Below are 11431 nucleotides of genomic sequence, written 5' to 3'. Positions count from 1 at the left end.
AAGTAGCTCCACATTCCTACCAGATCCAGACAGACTGAGGGACACTGACAGAAGGAACCATATGAATCTACAACCACTAACTCCAACCCATAGTTGTGATGCATTATCTGTCTGTTTAGCAAAGGGGCCAGCATATGTAAAAAAAAAACCATATTAATTAGAGCTGTCAGAAGGACACAAATATTACTCAGTAAGTGCAAGCAATACACCTGTAGAAAGAAATAGCAGACCAAAAAGGACCATTAAGCCACCTTAGAGACTGATTGAAAGTTGATGATTGGATAAGGAATTGTAGTTGCTCATTGCAATTGAAGTTGAAATGTTGAACAGTTAAAAATTAAAAAAAAAATAAGAGAAGTGACCAGCTAGGAAATGTAGATATACTTGTTGGAAAGGATTATTGTTCCTTGCATGTTTATGAGGACACAGAATTGTGTTTGTTTTCTTTCAAGGGGGAAGATGTATTATTATGTGTGCATAATAAAGAACTTGAGTTGCCAGTGGGCAATCCAAACCTGGAACCAGAAGCTATGATGGTAAACTGATTGTACATGCATGGGGTTGAGCGGCAGTTCAGTAATAAAATGTTCTAATGTAAGCCTATGCTCAGTTTGTCTTTATTAAGAACAAACATAATGATAATAAAGAAAAGAGAATCAGAATCAGGTTTACTAGTACTGATGTACTTCATAAAATTTATTCTTTTGTGGCAGCAGTACAGTATAATGCAGACAAATTTCTCTATATTACAATAAGGAATATATTTTAAAAAGTTGAATAAGTAGTCCAAGCCTGGTGAAAAATAGTGTGGTAATGTTCATGGGTTCATGGATTTTCAGAAATCTGATGAAAAAGGGGAAGAAGCTGCTCCTAAAATGCTGAGTTTGTGTCTTTAGGCTGTTGTACCTCCTCCTTGTTGGCAGTAATGTGAAGAGAGCAGATCGTGGATGGAGAGGGTCCTTAATGATGGAACCTGCCTAATCTGGTAAAGCATGCTCCCCAACGTGACCTCCATCACACCCTTACAAGACCATAAGACCATTAGACTACAAAACATGTAAGCAGAATTAGGCCATTCAACCCACTGAGTCTGCTCCACCATTCCATCATGGCTGATCCCAGATCCCAGCCAACCCCATACACATGCCTTCTAGCGATATCCTTTAATGCCCTGACTGATCAGGAAACAATCAACCTTTGCCTTAAATATACCCGCGGGCTTGGCCTCCACTGCAGGCTATGGCAGTGCATTCCACAGATTTACTAATCCCTGGCTAAAAAAAATCCATTCTCTGCATATCCACCCTATCCTAGTCCGTTCAACATTTGGTAGGTTTCAATGAGATCCTCCGCATTCTTCTAAATTCCAGTGAGTACAGGCCCAAAGCTGCCAAATGCTTCATATATGTGAACCCCTTCCTTCCCAGAATCATCCTTGTGAACCCTCTCGGGACACTCTCCAAAACTGTTGACAGTACTTCAAGTGTTGCCTGACTTGTATCTTATAAAGGCTGGGCAATATCTCCTTGCTCTTATAGTCTATTCCCTTTGAAATAAATGCCAACGTTGCATTTGCCTTCTTTATCTCAGTCTCAATTAACCTTCTGGGAGTTTTGCACGAGGACTCCTAAGTTCAAAGGTTCAAAGTTCAAGTTTAATGTCAGAAAAATGTATACCATATATATCCTAAAATGCTTTTTCTTCACAAAACATCAATGAAAACAGAGAAGTGCCCCAAAGAATGAACAGCAGTTAAGCATGAGAACCCTGAAGTCCCCCCCAGCTCCCCCCTCCCGTGCGTAAGAGGCAGCGAGCAACAATCTCCCTCCTCCATAGGCAAAAATAAATGCCCATCGGTACAATCACCAATAACAAAGACACAGAACTTGCATTTACCACAGATCCTCTGCACCTCTGAAATTTGAAAATTTTCCCCGTTAGTTAATAGCCGATACTATTGCCTCTTTTCCCAAAATGCATTATCATACATGTCCCAACACTATATTCCGTCTGCCACTTTTTTGCCCATTCTTCCAATTTATCTAAGTCCTGCAGCAATCATCTTAGTTCCTCAGCACTACCTACCCCTCTACCTATCTTCATATCATCCACAAACTTTGCCACAAAGCCATCAATTCCATTATCTAAATCATTGACAAACAATGTGAAAAGCAGTGGTCCCAGTACTGACCCCTGACGAACACCACTAGTCACTGGAAGCCAACGAGAAAAAGTCCCTTTTAATCCCACTCGCTGCCTCTTGCCTGTCAGCTATTCCTCTATCCATGCCAGTTTCTTTCTTATAACACCATAGGATTTTATCTTGTTAAGCAGCCTCATGTGTGGCATCTTATCAAACACCTTCTGAAAATCCAAGTAAATGACATTCATTGACTCACCTTTGTCCACTTTGCTTGTTACTTTCTTGAAGAACTCTAACAGATTTAACTGGCACAATTTCCCTTTACAGGAACCATGCTGATTTTGACTTATTTTATCATTAGTCTCCAAGTACCTCAATACGTAATCCTTAATAATAGACTCCAACACTTTCCCAACCACTGAGGTTAGGCTAACTGGCCTATAATTTCCTTCTTGACAAACCTACTGCAATGTTTGAGGAAGTTACAAGCTGGGTAGACACATGTGGTGTACTTGGATTTCCAGAAGACAGGGTGCCACACGTTAGGCTGATTAGCAAAATAAGAACCCATAGAATTACAGGGAAGTTACTAGAATGGATGGAGCATTGGTTAATTGGCAGAAAATAGAGAGTGGGAATAAAGGGATCCTATTCTGGCTGGCTGCTGGTTACCAATGGAGTTCCACAGGGGTCGGTGTTGAGACCACTGCTTTTTATGATGTATGTCAATGATTTGGACTATTGCATTAATAGATTTGAGGCTAAATTTGCCAATGATACAAAGATAGGTGGAGAAGTGAGTAGTGTTGAGGAAACAGAGAGCCTGGAGAAAGACTTAGATAGTTTAGGGGAATGGGCAAAGAAGTGGCAAATGAAATACAATGTTGGGAAGTGTATGATCATGCACTTTGGTGGAAAAAAATAAATGGGTATACTGTTATATAGATGGGAGAAAATTCAAGATATAGAGATGCAAAGGGAATTGGGATTCCTTGTGCAGGATACCCTAAAGGTTAATCTCATAGTTAAGTTGGTGGTGAAGAAGGCAAATGCAATGGTGGCATTCATTTCTACATGTATAGAATATAAGAGAAGAGATGTGATGTTGAGGCTCTATAAAGCATTCGTGAGACCACACTTAGAGTATTGTGTGCAGTTTTAGAAAGGATATATGACAGTGCAGATGGTGCAAAGAAGATTCATGTGAATTATTCCAGGAATGAAAGGGTTACTATACAAGTAATGACTGGCAGCTTTTGGGCTGTACTCCCTGGAGTTCAGGAGAATGAGGGGGATCTCATAGAAACATTCTGTATGTTAAAAAGCCTGAGCAGATTAGAAATGGCAAAGTTATTTCCCATAGTCAGGGACAAGTGGGCATAACTTCAGGATTGAAGGACATCCATTTAGAACAGAGGTGTGGAGAAATTACTTCGGTCAGAGGGTGGCAAATCTGTGGAATTTGTTGCCACGAATGGAGGCCAAGTCATTGGGTGCATTTAAGGCAGAGATAGATAGGTTCTTGATTAGCCAGGGCATCAAAGGGTATGGGGAGAAGGCAGGGGAGTGAGGATGATTGGAAGAATTGAATCAGTCCATGACTGAATGGCAGAACAGACTTGATGAGCCGCATGGTCTACTTCTGCTCCTATATCTTATGGTCTTATGGTCTTTAAATTTACTTTCTTTTACCTTCCTCTTTCTTTAAGAGTGGGTGACATTTTCAATCTTCCAGTCCTCTAGGACCATGCCAAAATCAAGTGATTCTTGAAAGATCATGACCACAGAACCCATTATCTCTTCAGCAACCTCTCTCAGGACTCTGCGATGTAGTTCATTTGACTCAGGTGTCTTATCCACCTTAAGATCTCTGAGTTTGCCTATTACTTTTTCCTTTGCAATAACAATGGTACTCACTCTCACTCCCTGATCCTCGCAGGGCTCTGGCATACTGCTAGTTTTTTCCATAGTGAAGACTGATGTAAAGTACTCATTAAGTTCATCTGCCATTTCTTTGTCCCCCATTACTACCTTACCAGCATCATTTTCCAGTGGTCCAATATCAACTCTCACCTCCTTTTTACTCTTTATGTAATTGAAAAAAACTTTTGGTATCCTGCTTTATATTATTGGCCCTCATATTTTATCTTTTCCCTTCTAATAGGTTTTTTAGTTGCCTTTTGTGAGATTTTAAAAGCTTCCCAATTATCCAACTTCTCCCTCACTTTTGCTACCTTGCATGCTCTTTCCTTGACTTTTATGCTGTCCTTAACTTCCTTTGCCAGCCACCTTTACCTACCCCTATCATTTGAGTACTTGCTCCTCTGTGTGACATATCTATCCTGTTCCTTGTGAACGATTCCCAGAAGCTTCAGCCATCTCTAGTTTGCCATCATCCCCAACAGTATACCCTTCCAATCCATCTGGGCAAGCTCCTCTTTCATGCTTCTGTAATTCTCTTTTATTCCATTGCAATACTGATACATGTGAGCTATGTTTCTCCCTCACAAGATTACATTTAATATTGCTACCATTCCAATTAGAGGAGACTGCACTGTTGAGCTGGTACATTTTCAGCCTATAATAGATACTTGGTGGTAAAGTGTGATATTACCTCCTTAGTTTGATCAGCTTTGCATGAGACTGTTCTCTAGCTTTGGCGCATCTCTTGCTACTTCTTGACACTATCTTTTGACAATCCATATGTTTTAAGATGAATGAAAAATAATTTTGTGTTTGCCCTCTGTAAAATTTATCCCCTGAGCTTGTCAGTATATCCTTTTTCTCTCCTCAGTAAATCAGATGCAGCGATTCACTTCACTCACCAATGTGGAAAAATTCATTCCTTTTACATTATAACTGAGTTATCAGCCCATTTAAAAGTTTAAAGTAAATAAAATTCAATTACAGATGAAAGTAAGGGCTTTGGTCATTGTAAGCTACCACAAAATTACAAAGAATGAACATATGCACAATGACAAATAATCGTATTTTTAATAGGTAAGCAGCCTCAGAATAAACGGATTTCCTTTTATTTATTTATTGATACAAAACAGAACAGGCCCTTCCAGTCCTTTGAGCAATCCCCAGATTTAATCATGCAACAATTTACAATGACCAATTAATCTATTTGGAATCACATTGGAATGTGAAAGGAAACTGGATAACTTGGAGGAAACCCACGTGGTCACAGGGATAACATACAAACTCTTTGCAGGCAGCAGTAGGAATTGAACCCGGGTTGCGTGTACTGTATCGCATTGTGCTACTCTACGCTACCATGCCAGCCCAGTCATTGGATATATTTAAGGCACAGAGTGATAGGTTGATGATTGGTAAGGGAGCTATGGGGAGAAAGTGGTGAATGGGGTGGAGAAAAAATATCAGCAATGAATAAACAGCAGAGCAGATTCAATGGTCAAAATGGTCTAATTCTGCTTCTATACCTTGTTGTCTTACATACAATTTTACCAATAATTCTAGCAGATCACAAGTATATCAGGATATACTATTTGCGATGTTGCTATAATCAGAAGAAATTAAGTAATATTACAGAAAGTTATGAAAATAAAACAGAAAGCATTTGGCCCATTGTATCCACGTTGATCAAAAATGGACATTGGATTAAACCTAATTTCCAGCATTTGTATAACTGTCCTACAAGTTATAAATCTTCAAATGTTCAAAGTCCTTTTTAATGCAACAAGGCAGTGACTTCAGGATTCTCAAAACTGTTCAGAGAAATATTTTCTTCTGTTTCACCCTCTAAACTTTCCATCAATTAGTTCAGTTCTCTGCCCTTTGTTTACTGACCTCTCTGGAAAAGGAATTAGGCCTTTTCCATTTTTGCCCATCTACGCTTCTTATAATATTGACTTTAATATTATGAGGCCAAGAAGTCAAATCTATGTCAATCTGTTACAAAGCGATTATTTTTGGGGAAAGACAGTCCAGTTTATTTCCCCTGTCTCGCCTTCCCAGACACATTTGAATAAATTGCCAATAATTTTGCAATGCACCAGTCATCCACCCTTAAAATCAAAATGCAGTTTTTAATTCCAGGGTGCACCCACATTTTGACTGTCTAAGATGAATGTCATTTATTCCATCTGCCAACAGCTTTATGCACAGAAACAATCTTTCACTTTCATGCATCTTACATACAAAGTAAATGACAATGTGCTTCATGAATAAATAATGGTAAGAGTCTCACCATCATTATTAAATTGTCTTAGTAGTTATTGAATAAACAAATAGAATATATTCTTGGCTGATTATCTCATTGATTCATGTTTCTTTTTCTTACATTTGCACTTTAATGCCAGAAGCTGGCTTTCTCCTTATAGATTTGCATCATTCCAATTGTTTTAGTTGTGTGTAACAGAATTTACTGAATTAAAAAGTTTATCAAGAACTTTTTTCCTGTTATTTGGACATTCCTATTCATAAGTAACCTTGAGCTATTGGAGGACCTGGACATGATTTGAGAAGTGAGAATAAATGCCAGTGAGATCATCTTAAAATGCCGCATTCTACAAATATACTGATGATAAGCAACCACATCAGACCACTTTACTGAATCATTGCACATTTATTTTTTGAATAGCCCAGGCAAACAGTTAACTTATTTAATTGATATAATGTGAAACAGTGGGGGCGGCAGGGTAGCATAGTTACACACACAAAATGCTGGTGGAAAGCAGCAGGCCAGGCAGAATCTATAGGGAGAAACACTGTCGACGTTTCGGGCCGAGACCTATCATTAGGGTAGCATAGTTGTTTGTTTGCCTTTGGGTGCTCCACTTTTCTCCCACAGTCCAAAGACATACCAGTTATCAGGTTAATTGGTCACTATAAATTCTCCTGTGATTAGTCTAGGATTAAATCAGGAGAAGTGCTGGGTGGTGCAGCTCAAAGAGGCAGAAGGGTCGATTCCGCATTGCATCTGAATAAAATGCAAAGAACAATCATGGCCATGGATAAGACCATGATCACCCATGTCTTAAGACACAGTGCATAATGATGATGATGATCTCAATTAAAAAAAAGAACTACAATAAAACCAAATTGCCTACACCCCATGAATATCAATATCCTTTTGTCCTAACGCAGCCTGAGTATTTGAGAGTGGTTTCTCCAATCAGCTCCAGATCACTGTGGAAATAGATGTAGAATGATGCCATCTACTCTATTGGTATCCACAGACGATTTTCACCATTGGGGTAGACTGACAATTGCTGTCAACATAATGTCAGTCCTTTTAACTAGCACAGAGTGAATACATAACCTGAGCCAATTTCCTAATTGGTGCTTTAGCAAGGAAATGAAGGATGCATTGTTAACTGGGAAGGAAAATTACAGATGCTTTATGGTATAAGAGCAACATCTGTATGATGGGAGTGAAGAGCTTCATGGAAACCCAACGGTCACTATTGCTGCTGCTGGCTGTGGCTGATGAGGAGACATTGCAGCTTCAGGATCAGAAAGGGCTCCCACTCCACCAATTGCAGCTAGTCTCATGGAGTCTCCATGATGCTTTCTTTCTGAGGTAATTAGACATTAAACATAAGCTGAAAGGATGGCTCCTTAGAGATTAAAGCTATCCTCTTCGCTTCTTTTCACGGATACTCTGTGGCAGACATAGACTGAAGCAATGTGCAAACACAAAGTGGCTCATAAATTAAATGCTGGCTTTGTCAGTGATGTCTACAGCTATAATCATTCCAAATCAAACTACTGACATCTTGAAGTATTGCTTCAGGTACATTATCAAATTGAAGGGAGTTTACAAAGTAGCATCAGTGGTGTTCTGACAATCACATTTGCTTGTGTAAGCAAATATTAAGTCCAGATGAATAGTTTCAACTCAAAAGTTGACTATCCAGTTTCCTCCATTGATGCTATCTGACCCACTGAGTTCCTTCAGCATTTTAAATATTGTTCCAGATTCCAGCATCGGCAATGTCTTGTGTCTCCATTTTTGACATACAGTTTTCCACCACAAATCAATCTAGTCACCTCCAGCCAAAGACAGAAGGAGAAGCAAACTATGGCTGAAGGAATCAAAATAGAAATGGCGGTAAGAGCAAACACGAGGAAATCTCCAGATGCTGGAAATTCAAACAACACACACAAAATGCTGGTGGAACACAGCAGGCCAGGCAGCATCTATAAGGAGAAGCACTGTCGACGTTTCGGGCCGAGACCCTTCGTCAGGACAGATCCATGGATTTGGTGTTCCACCAGCATTTTGTGAATGGCAGTAAGAATTGACTTGCAATTATGTGTTGCCTTTAATAGCAGTAAAACATCACAAATTTCTCTCTGAGCAATGTAGGGAAGCACACAAACAGATGTAAAGTGGTATGCTTTAAGGGAAGACAAAGATAGAGAGAAGCTTTGAAGTTGAAATTCCAAAGACAAGGGTTTGGACAGCTGAACGTAAGACTGTCAAATGTGGAGCAATTACAATCAAGAATATTCCAGATGCAGGAACTGGGCTGATGGAGAGATCTTGTAGAGTTCCTTGAGTCATAGATTTATACATAAATAGGTCTTTAGCCCAACCTGTCTATTCTGGCTATTCTATCCACCTATACCAATCTCATTTACAAGCACTTCACCTAGCATTTTATGACCTTACAATGTGGGGCTGGAGATGATTAAAGGGGCACGTCTTGATCATTCGGCATAGGGGTCATGGATGAATGTAACTGTATGAACTGGGATATAGACAAAACACTATAGATTATTTTTTTTTTATCCAGAGTTAAAAACTGGAAACTGGCAATGAATGGTTATGTTTCTTCAGCATCACTCTTTTATATTGCATCAGTTAAATTCAGTCATTTACTGACTGGCCTTTTTAAAAAGAATAAGAATTTATTTGGCCAAAGGATATCTCCAATTTTCCTGGAGCCCTCTTTCCATTGTGAATGGCCAGAATAATCTCTAGGCAGAAGTTGTCCAAGGGTCTGCAAGATGTGGTGCTGCATTAGACAGGGTTTAAACCAACCTATGGACTGTCCACACTGATGACAAGGCCCAAGCAATGATTTGCTTCACATCCTTATTTCCCACCAGGATGTCAGACATTGCAAAGAGACTTTCACTGTGTGTAATAACCATTTAAAGCAATTAAAATTACAGTAAATAATATCAAAATAAAATAGATTATTTAAACACTGAAATAATTGAAATCTTTAAATAAAATAAATTGTCAAAGCAAAATATCTTACTTTTATCCTCTTAATCTCAGAGTTGGCAAACCCTATTTAATTAATTGGGAATCAAATTTGAAAAAAAATAAGTACAGTGTATCCATAAGACCATAAGATCACAAGACATAGGACCAGAATTAGGCCATTCAGCCCATCGAGTCTGCTCCACCATTCCGTCATGGCTGATTCTGGATTTCACTCAACCCCATACACCTATCTTCTTGACATATCCTTTGATGCCCTGACCAATCAGGAAACCATCAACTCCTGCTTTAAATATACTCATGGATTTGGCCTCCACTACAGTCTATGCAAGAGCATTCTACAGATTCTCTACTCTCTGGCTAAAAAAATTCTTCATTAACTCTGTTCTAAAAGGTCTAGCCTCAATTTTAAGGCTGTAACCTCTATTTCTGAATGCCCACACGATAGGAAACATCCTTTTCCCATCTGCCTTATCCAGTCCTTGCAACATATGGTAGGTTTCAATGGGATCTCCCTGCATTCTTCTAAATTCCAGTGAGTACAGACCTAAAGCTGCCAAGCGCTCCTCATATGAAAACCCCTTCATTCCTGGAATCATCCTCATGAACTTCCTCTGGACTCTCTCCAATGGGAAAACATATGGGGCCCAAAACTGTTGACAATACTTCAAATACAGCCTGACTAATGTCTTAAAAAGGCTCAGCATTATCTCCTAGCACTTATATTCTATTCCCCTTGAAATAAATACTAATATTGCATTTTCCTTCTTTACCAGGCACTCAACCGGTAAAATAACCTTCTGGGAGTCTTGCATCAGGATTCCAAAGTCCCTCTACACCTCTGATTTTGAATTTTCTCTCAATTTAGATAACAGTCTGCATTATTCTTTCTTTTACCAAAATGCATTGTCATACATTTCCCTGTATTACATCTGCCACCTTTTTGTCTGTTCTTCTAATTTGTCTTAGTCCTGCTGCAATCTCACCACTTCCTCAGCACTACCTATTCCTCCACGTATCTTTGTATCATGCTCAAACTTTGCCACAAAGCCTTCAATTCCATCATCCAGATCATCGAAACACAATGTGAAAAGTTCAGTCCCCAATACTGACTCACAAGAAACACCACTAGTCACTGGCAGCCAACCAGAAAGGCTCCTTTATTCTCATTCACTGCCTCCTACCTGTCAGCCATTCCTCTGTCCATGCCGGTATCTCTCCTGTAACATCACACGATTTTATCTTGTTAAGCAGGCTCACATGGGGCATCTTATCAAATGCCTTCTGAAAGTCTAAGTATAAGTCTAAGTCTAAGCAGGAGTAGTCCATCCCACACTAAAAATTATGGAAGCTGAAATGGGCAAGTTAAAGAGGTATAAAGAAACTTCCCAGACATTGAAAGAGTGCAGTGAGCACTGATCTCTGGTGTTGGAGAAACAGATGGTGAAAACAGTTTGAAAAAAAAATTGAACACTTTGATCATGAGAGTGACAAGAGGCTAATGCGATAATATGACAAACTGCGCAAAAATAAAAATGACTCAGAGCACTGGCTCAAGTTAGACCAGAAAGGAAATAACAAGCACAAACTTGAGTCAGAAAAAGTAACAATGCGAAGTAACACCATTAATCCACTTTCCAATTTTGGGCTTCACCTGTTTCTGATCCCATCTTCTCTTTAAACTCTGCAGAATTCGATTCCTCTGCTCATTTTAAATCACAGGAAATCTGCCAGTAGTCCCACATTATCAATGCTTTACTGTACCAAGATACAGGAAGTTGAATGGGCTTTATCATGGGCACTAACCTCCGTAGTATCCAGGACATCTTCAAGGAGCAATGCTTCAAAGAGGTGACGTCCATCATTAAGGACCCCCCATCACCCAGGTCATGCCTTGTTCTCATTGCTTTCATCAAGAAGGAGGTACAGAAGGCACACATTCAATGATTCAAGAATAGCTTCTTCCCCTCTACCATCAGATTTCTGAATGGGTATTGAACCCATGATCACTACCTCATTACTTTTTATTTCTGTTTTTGAACAACTTACTTAATTGAATTATATATATATATATTTTTAACTGT

The sequence above is a fragment of the Hypanus sabinus genome, chromosome 12, assembly GCF_030144855.1.
Source record: "Hypanus sabinus isolate sHypSab1 chromosome 12, sHypSab1.hap1, whole genome shotgun sequence".
In the NCBI taxonomy this organism is placed as follows: domain Eukaryota; kingdom Metazoa; phylum Chordata; class Chondrichthyes; order Myliobatiformes; family Dasyatidae; genus Hypanus; species Hypanus sabinus.
The sequence above is the reverse complement of the archived record's forward strand: the minus strand, read 5'-3'. Positions refer to the sequence as shown.